This window comes from Cupressus sempervirens, chromosome 10 (genome assembly GCF_028749045.1).
Source record: "Cupressus sempervirens isolate cs-2001-9-10 chromosome 10, ASM2874904v1, whole genome shotgun sequence".
Lineage (NCBI taxonomy): Eukaryota > Viridiplantae > Streptophyta > Pinopsida > Cupressales > Cupressaceae > Cupressus > Cupressus sempervirens.
The window spans coordinates 854,580,191-854,589,711 of NC_143127.1; positions in this window are offsets into that span (position 1 = coordinate 854,580,191).

Sequence of the window (9,521 nt, forward strand, 5' to 3'; positions counted from 1 at the left end):
ACAGGAGCTCCATCATTCTAGGGGGGCTTTGGTGTCTATTCTCATGGGGGGGTTGGTTATACTTATGGTTTTGAGAGAGTCTGTTGAAACATTTCCGATGGAAGTTTTCCTTGCGGGGTCTTGGTGAGGCTTTCCTTCCTTCCTTCCTTCATTTTTTCAGCATGTGTTTTACCTCATTTTTTCAGGGAGGGTTTTTCCCATGAGGTTTTCCCTCTTTCTTCATTTTTACAGGTTGCATTTTTTTGCATTGTACATGGGTACCTAACATGGCCTCATTGCCGGGACCCATTCTGCATTTTCTCTTAGTTGTGTGAGCTTAAGGCATTCCCCTAAGTTTCACTTAAGGGGTGGGGGTGTTAGAGTAAATAATTACTTAATTATTAATTATTTATTCTATTACTTAACTTTATTTAAGTTAATGCATTTAGTTAATAGTTGTAGTGATGAGTTGTTGACAACATTGGAGTTTGTTCCTTTCTAGCATGTTCCACCTTTTTGTGGAACTGTGCTTAGTTGTCAACCTTATCTTCTACCACCTTCTAGCTTATTCTAAAAGCTTCCTTGAGGCCTTTATATTTGGTTTCTTTATCATTGTAATTCATTCATTCACATGGCAATTTCATTTTCCTATTGTGAAATATCTTCTCTTGCATTATTTGCTTCAAGCTATTGCTCCTTTGGTTTCTCTTCAGCAAGCTATTTGCATGTAGGTGATCTTGGCACATAGTGGAGTTGGATTTTACCAACTCCTACACTTGCATCCCTATTATAGTAGCTTTGTTTATATCTAGGAGATTCATATTATAAATAATAAGAAACTCTTACCCTACATGTATGGATTTTATGGTACATACAAATACTTGATTTCTCTCACGTGCCTCAAAAATACAATTGGGTCGCTTAATAGTTGATGGAGGTCACATACTATTATAAAACCTACAATATTCCCTATTTATTTTGGCCTTCCATCAATGTATATAGACATACTTTTAGATTGATTATTTTCTTTTTGTTGTATATAATATGCCGATTGCATACCTATGCATACTATTTTTATATCAAACAATATGAATCCAAATTTGGTAATCATAACAAGGTCCAACATCATACTCCATCAATTTTACAACTTTTTTGTAAGAGACACTTATGTCCTCCATGGAAAATAGGCCAAAACCATGTAATGACAATGGTGCTATGTGATATATCCTCTCTCTAACATAAAAATCAATGGTTATTGAAGGAAGTTCGTTGAGGACCTATTTTTTCTATAGATCTTGGTACCTAAAAGGAACCTCCATGTCGCTTTCTTTCTCATCATCATAAGAACATGACCCCCCTTGAAAAAGGAAAATTTTCATGTGTTTATTGAATTTCATTCTAGTCTTTTCACCTCTAGTTGATCTTCTAATTTTAGACATCCTACATGTCTCATTTTCCTCTTCTTTTTTGTATTTTCCTTACTTGAGTAAGACACATCTAAAAAATACCTATTTGTTAGTACTTGCACACTATGAAATAGGAGAGATAGATGGTAATGAGAGAGATATATTAGAAGACATGAATATCACTATTGGTAACTATATTAAATAGACTATCTATAACAAGTGTATTGAATTATACATATCGACCCATGAGAGTGTGCGAGATACTCCTGAAAGTGGTTCAGTCTTTTGCATATGTAATTCAACTATATTATGTTAGCTTAAAAATCATGATACTTATACTCAAATTGAAATAGTAGACAACATTAAATTTATACAATCATCATAATGTAATACATCATAAGTAACACATATTAAGTAAAAATATTAAAAGGTATATCACAAATTATTTACGCAATGACATTGGAATTCTATACATAATGAATAAACTTTAATGTAAAACTATAAGAAAATGTAGTTCTATCTAAAAAGAAGCACAAATATATTAAGAATTGATCACATACCTCTAAATTTCATCATCATCATCACCATTGTCAGCCCCATCATCATCATTATTGTCGTCATCCTCATTGTTGTTGTCATCATCATCATCATCATCCTCCTCCTCCTCCTCCTCCTCATCATCATCATCATTTTCATTGTTTTCATTGTCACCATCATCACCATCATTGTCATCATCGTCATTTTTGTCATCATCTTCTTCTTCTTCATTTTCTAATTCTTTGATATCTTCTTCTTCCATCACATTTTACTTTATTGACCTTCTTCTTGGATCATGTCTAACAAAAAATGACCAACCTATTTTATTTAGAACCTCTGTGTAAAATAGCTTCTCAAAATGGCTTGGAATAACATATGGTTCATACCCAAGTAGCTCAAATGACCTTGAATTAATCATTAGAAATCTACTATCATGTTAAATAATAGTTCAACCAGGATCACTTTGATTAAGTCGTAGCCTATACCATTTGACAATGAAGAGAACTATTTTGAAGGAATTGAAGTCACATTCAATTCTATCATCCAAAATTCCGTAGCATCAATATTGAGACTCTTGAGGATGTAAGTCTTTTCTAAATGAAATATTAGTCACCAGAAAGATTGCACTTATCTAGGAATCACAAGTTTTCTTCTTTTCATCCAAATTTTGTATATGAAATTTATGACCATTACAGAACATATCCTTGTGGTGTTTGACTTGTGATAATATTTCAAGAATGTAAAAAATATTTCATATTGGATAGATAAACATACACATGATTAACAAATATATACATACCTAGAGATCTCTTAAACCATATGGTAAATCTAGTTCCCTGTCTGTAATATGAAATCTCCATTACGATGAGCATATTTAATTAATGAAGACACACCTTCCCATGATAATGTGGGATAATAATATTGACATCATTTAATCCATACCATCATCCAATCTTGATTGTTTGTGTATCACCTTGTTTCGTAATGTAATATGAATACTAGCTATTAAGGAAAGCATTAACAATACTAAAATGAGTAAACACTTAAGATAGGACCAATTTGTTATCACCACAAATGGAGGCAAACCAAGAATGGTGTTTCCAAATGGTATAACACAATGATACAATAGATTTGTCCCCAATTTAAGGTATGTGTGCTCACAAGTATAGCTCAAGCTTAGATGGATGGATGGAGTGAATGAGGCAAGGTTTCAACAATGGAGTCATGGAGTGATTCCAACATTATAATGGTGTTTTGGTAGTTTATGAGCTCTCAAAATAGCATTATAACTTTGCATGGAGGATGGATGATTTTAGTGAAGGAGGGAGGTTCAATTTATAGGCCAAGGGTTGAAGGAATGGATGGCCAAGATGCAACGATGGCAAGATGGTGAGGGAGGGATAGGATGCACTCAAAGGGGAGCACATGGATTGTGCTAGTTTAGCACCAATGGGGAGGTGACACTTGTCAAAGGGTGATTGGATAAAGTGAAGGCAAGGTGGATGGTCAAAAAAGGAGGCTTAAGAGATAAGGGCTTCCATAAATTCCTTGTAAGAGTCATTAAGGGAGGTGTAAGAGTCATAAATGTTGGAGGGTGAGGGTGAGGATGAGATTGTTGACTTTGGTTTGGGTTAGCAAGTCTTAACCCATGTTTATGATTGTGCACATGATTAGAAGAGGTTTAGGATTAGCTTAGAAGGGGGGTTAGGTGGTGAGTGATTTGGCTTTGATGGGATGGGTTAGTTAGGAGGCTAAGTGAGGTTAGTATGGGTGAATGGGTTAGATTAGGGGTTAGGATAAGGTTTAGGATGGCTTTTGGATTTAGATATTTTATTAAATGTTTTATTTAATAAAATAAGGAGTATGGAATTAAATTGAATAGATTTAATGATTTATCCAATTTAATAGAAGAATAGGGATTTAATTGATAAATTGATTTTGGGTTATCATTTGATTTTATCAATTGGACTATAGTTAATTAAATTTATTAATTAACTAGGGGATGATGATTAATTAATTAAATAGGAAATATTTAATCAATAATGTCTTAGGAGATGACTAAATATGATTACTTATTGATGTAATCAGATTTAGGTGTCTATATTTTGCCCCTTTTTGACATAATGTTGAAACAACACTATTTCAAAGAAGTTCAAACATAAACGACACGAAGAAGACTTTTTGAAGCAACATAGTTGCCCCAGTTTTGTGTAGAAGAGGAGAGAATGGACTGCATGATGCCCCCTCAAGAATGTGGCAGGGAGAGAAGGCGAGGCCTGACAGCTTCTTAAAAAGTACAAGAAACAAGGGGAAGTAGAAGTATTGAGAGTGGCTAAGAGAGGGGTTGGAGAAAGCTCATACTCTCACTATGGGAGAATGATACAAAGGAAAACCATGTACACAAGGATAACCAAGGGCTAATAATGGGAGGGTAGGGTCAGGGAGATTATGATTCTAGGATGAAGATCAATGATGAGTAAGATTATGATTGATGGAGGAGCTATGATTATGATGGATTCAAGAGCGATGATTATGATTGATAAAGGAGATATGATTATGGTTGATGCAAGAGCTATGATTATGAATGATGCAAGAGCTATGATTATAATGAATGTTGGAGCTATGATAATGATTGATGCAAGAGCTATGATTAGGATTTATGAATGTTGGAGCTATGATAATGATTGATGCAAGAGCTATGATTAGGATTGATGTAGGAGCTATGATTATGATTGATGCAGGAGCTATGATTAGGATTGATGTAGGAGCTATGATTATGATTGATGTAGGATTGGATATGATGGGATTGAGAGATTGGTTGGATCATGATGGCAGGATTGATTGGATGGGATGCTTGGATAGGATAGGATTCTTTGATAGGATGGAAGTATGAGGTAATCCATTTAAGCTTGAGTGTGGGGGTGTTCCAAAGGGGAGCACCACCATGTAATTGAGAATTTATTTTGATATAGGAATATTGGGTATATGCTAGGGTTACCAAGAACATCAAGGCCTTTGTACCAATATTTCATAAGACTAACACGAAACAAACATGCAAGGATTGCCCCAACATCACACATGAATCCTAGAGGAAACAGAGTGGAAATGATACTGGGTAACCCACAAGAAAAGGATATTTCCCAAGTGCACCATGTAACCACAAGTGATCACATCTTTGGACTATGCAAGAGTCATATCCATCTAACTCACAAGCAGAAAAGAAAAAAGAAAAAGACCTAATCAAGACCTTGCTCTCAAGTTGCCCCATTCATAGCAAACCATGATATAAAAGATCGTGGTGACCTTGAGGAGGGAACAACCCAAATCACTTGGAAGAGATACTTTAAGAATCATTCTTGAAATCTCGAAAAGAAAATAAATTAAAAGAAAATGTAAATCCATAAAAAGGTTAACCTTTTTCCAAAGAGATCAGTAGGATTGGATACTGACGGACCAAGATCAGACGAGAGGAAGGATGCATCGTGCAAGGATCTATTGGTAATATCAAGGACTAGGATGAGCTGGGCATGCAGAACTCTTTAGGACAACATTTTGATGACAAGGGATCTTGTACAAGGATTCACTAAAGCACTTAACCAAGAGAACTGCAATTTGTGATCAAGCAGGAACTGACGCAAAGAGATGAGAGGTATACAATGGGACTAAGAAAAGGGCTAATGGAAAATGGATGTCAAAGGGATGACCAAAAGCATGCATCTAGTGGTGGACTTTATTTCTATCAAGATCCAAAGGAGGATGGTGGGTGAAATGGATATGATGTGGTTGGTATGGTGGGATGAGATGGGTAGGACGGGTGGTGGAACATGCCCCCAAGTGTACAGAGCATTTGGATGGAGGGATTACGCATGGTGCTTGTTTGCAAAGTTTTCACCATGTTACTTGTCCAAGGTGCCTGAATTGCCAAGTTTTCACCATTGGATGATTTTTTTATTTTTTTGTTTATTTTTTTTATTTTTTTGTCTATTTTTTTAATGCATTTTTACACATAGATGTTGGTAGGATGGATGGAAAAGGATTGGATTGAACAAGTGGAATGGTGGGTGGGAGTTTGGTATATAAGAGATGGGAAGACATAAGATAGGTGGGTAAATGGATGAGGAATTTGGAAAGATCATCATTGGCACACACCTTGAGAGGTGATAAAGTAGTGGGAAAGATGGTATTGAGCGAGGTTGAGGAGAAAATGGAGGAAGAGAAAGATAAGGACTAAAAGTAGAGTTGGAAGATGGAGGATGAGAAATTTAGGATAGGAAGTATATGGACTAAGAGTGGGTTGGGGGCATGAAGGATGAATATATGGGGATTTGGATAAAGGATGAATGGATGAGGCTTTTGAGTAGCATGAAAAGTGGATGCCAATTGAGATTTTTCTTTGAGATGCATTTCTTTTATGAGTATCTTGGGTATCCACATGATTTTTGACTTTTTCAACTTGGGCTTTTGTGGCCTCTTGACCTTTTCTTTGATTTGGATCAAATGCTTCTCTTCTTGAACATGTATTTTAGAAGGGACATGTTGAGACTTGGATTTTTGTGGATTTTTGGATATATGTTTTTTTATTTTGGCATCCAATATGCTTCTATTAGCCATGGGATGGGAACAAGAGCATGGAGGAGATGGAGGGATAATGGATGGAGTGATAGGGTTTAAAGGTTGGAAGTGATTCAAGGGTGAGTGCCTTTGATGATCTAGCTAGTGGATTTGAGGGGATGGAAGAATAAATTGGAACATAGGATATGGATGGAGGGAATGAAGGATATGGGCCTAAAATAGATGGAAACAGGGAAGGTGTAGGTCCCAAGATAGACAAGGGGGATGAAGGATTCATATTAGGTATGTAAGGACCCAAAATGGATGGGAAGGGTGAGGGATTTAGATAAGATATATATGGACCCAAAATGGAAGGTTGGAGAGAAGTAGGATAAGGACCCAAAATAGATGTAGGATAAGATGGATGGGAACTTTGGGGTGGAGATGGAAGGACTTGCAACCATGCAGGAATAGCGGGGATACCAACATCTAGAGATACACTTTTATTTCTTTCTTTAATATGATGTTCATTATTTGGAACACAAGATGTGAGTCCATTATTAGCTAAAGGAGTTGAAGCTTCATATATGATAGTTAGTTCTTCTTCGATGGATCTATCATCATGGATTGTGGGAGATGTATGATCATGGAGAAAAGGGGATGGAAGGAGAGGATCTTGATAGGGATGGGTTGATGGAAATGGATTTTGAGATGGAGTAGGTATGATGGTAGGATTCATATATGGAGGGGGTGATAAAAGTGGGTCATGTAGTGGAATAAGTGGGATGGCGGGATCTTCTATTGTGTTGGGGGATATTTCAACATGCTTTTGGACAAGATCTCGACAGGAATGGATGGGAGTGGATGGTATAATAGGAGAAGTATGGATGGTCTTTTTAAGTGAGGTAGATGGATGGGTAGGAGGTTCTGCAATGGGGATGGTTTGATGGAGGATGGACTCATTAGGTTCATTATATGGGATTTGGGTAATGCTAGGAGGAGGAGATGTGGATGGGATTTGGAGGTATTCAATGGATGGGAGGTAGGAGATGGAAGGGGTTTGATAAGTGGGGTGGATATGATAGGGATGGTAGCGATAGGACGAGGTAAGAGGAGTGATGGGTGTGGGAGAGGGAGTTGCTTTGGGCTTCCTTGTAAAATTCCTTGGAGACAAGTGTGTTGGGCCGGGAGAAGGGGATTGGGGTGATGCATTGTAGAACTAGGATTGGTTGGAGGATTTTGAAAGGGGTTTGGAAGAGATTGGGATGGTGGATTTGGACTAGGGATGTAGCTACTAGAATTGTTTTGGAATGGTGGAGGTTGGGAGATGAAGGTAGAGGAAGATGGAGGTATGACTGATGTATAAGAGGAATATGTGGGCGCAATATAGGAAGGCGGTAAGGATGAGGATAGTAATGGATTTCCCTTGTCAAAGGCATGGTAAGGAGTACTGGTGGGTATGTTTGGAGGAAGGATGGAGCAGTTTGGAGGAATGTTTGGATTTTGGGGGATGTTGGGAGTAATATCTCTAAGGCTTTCAATATATCCATCGTAGTCGACAAGATCATCATCATCATTGGAATAGGATGAGGTGGGAGAAAAGGTGGGATGACAAAACTCATCATAATAGGATTGTGACATGATGTTTTAATGATGAGTTGGATGGGGATGAAGGATGAATACTAAAATGTAGATTAGGATAAGTTGGGAAGCTTAGATTTGGATTTGGACGCTGAGTTGGGTAGGGATGGAATGTTGCATAGTTAAGACATGGAGAAAAAAGGGAAGATTTTATGGAAGACCTTAGGAATGATGGATACTAGAGGAAATCTTGGAAGCTTGGATGAATCTCAGATGAGGCAGTGACTATGCTAAGTATGCCTTTCATTTGGGTTGAATGATTGACCAATGGTTGGGTTGTTGCGAATGGACTTGCTAACAACCATTTCAAAGGATAGACCAGTGATCTCTTTAGCAAAAAGATTTGATTTTTTTTTCTAAAACATGGGGAGGATGTTGAACATGCAAGCATGTCAAACACACCAATAGCCCTATAAGGTTTGCTAGGATATACAATATTAGATAGGGGTGTCCTCAATATATGCAAGGTACGTGAGGCCCAAATTCTTAGATGAAACCAAAAAGATGTCACACAACTGAGAGGAGCGGTAACCCACTTATCCTCTTTCAATTCTCAAGGGTATAAAGCTCCTTGAGGCTTAACCTGAGTGACAAAATCTTGATCCCAAGAGAGGTGTCTTTGGATTCACCTCCTGATCTTTATACTCCGTTGAAACGCTGGAGTTGAGGTCATCCCATGGGGTGATGAAATCCCCAAGCAAGCCTCCTAAAAAGTGAAAAAGAAGACCACATAAGTGATCTTGGGTTTAAGAGACACTCGCTATTTTCCAATTGATGATTTAGATTTTGTAAGCTATGATTGAAGACACTTGTGATTATGGCATACAATGTTCATTCCAACTTGATAGCATCATCAACATAATGGAAATTGAGAGATCCTCAACATAAGAAATGTGAGCATTGTTGAAGTGTGTCAAAACCATGCAATGTTTATTGATTTTTAGGCAGTCAAGATTGTGTTTAAGTATTTTATGCCCAAATTTGAAGTGTGAGGTATTTCAATAATTATTTGATCCTTGGCATTCAAGATTGTATTTGTTGTTTTAATCATGCATTCCAATAAAAGCTTGATTTTAGTCCATGGCATTCGAGAGTGATTTGAGCGACATTCTTTCAATGAAAAACATGTTTAAACATGTAAGTTTATTCTAAGAAAAACCTACAAAAAAATGATTAGGTTAGTAAGACGCTCCAACCTGCAATACTACAAAAAAGCAATTTGAGTAGTCACCCAAAATCTTCCAAAATGAAAGCTTAACTATGGAAAAAATATTTTTAACTTTTTAAAATATGATTATGATTTTGATTATGATAAAGATATGACAATAAAACCTACAGAAAACCAGTTAGAATAAAAACATGCACCAAAAAATGTAAGAAATTTTGAACCAAGTAGTTAGAACAACA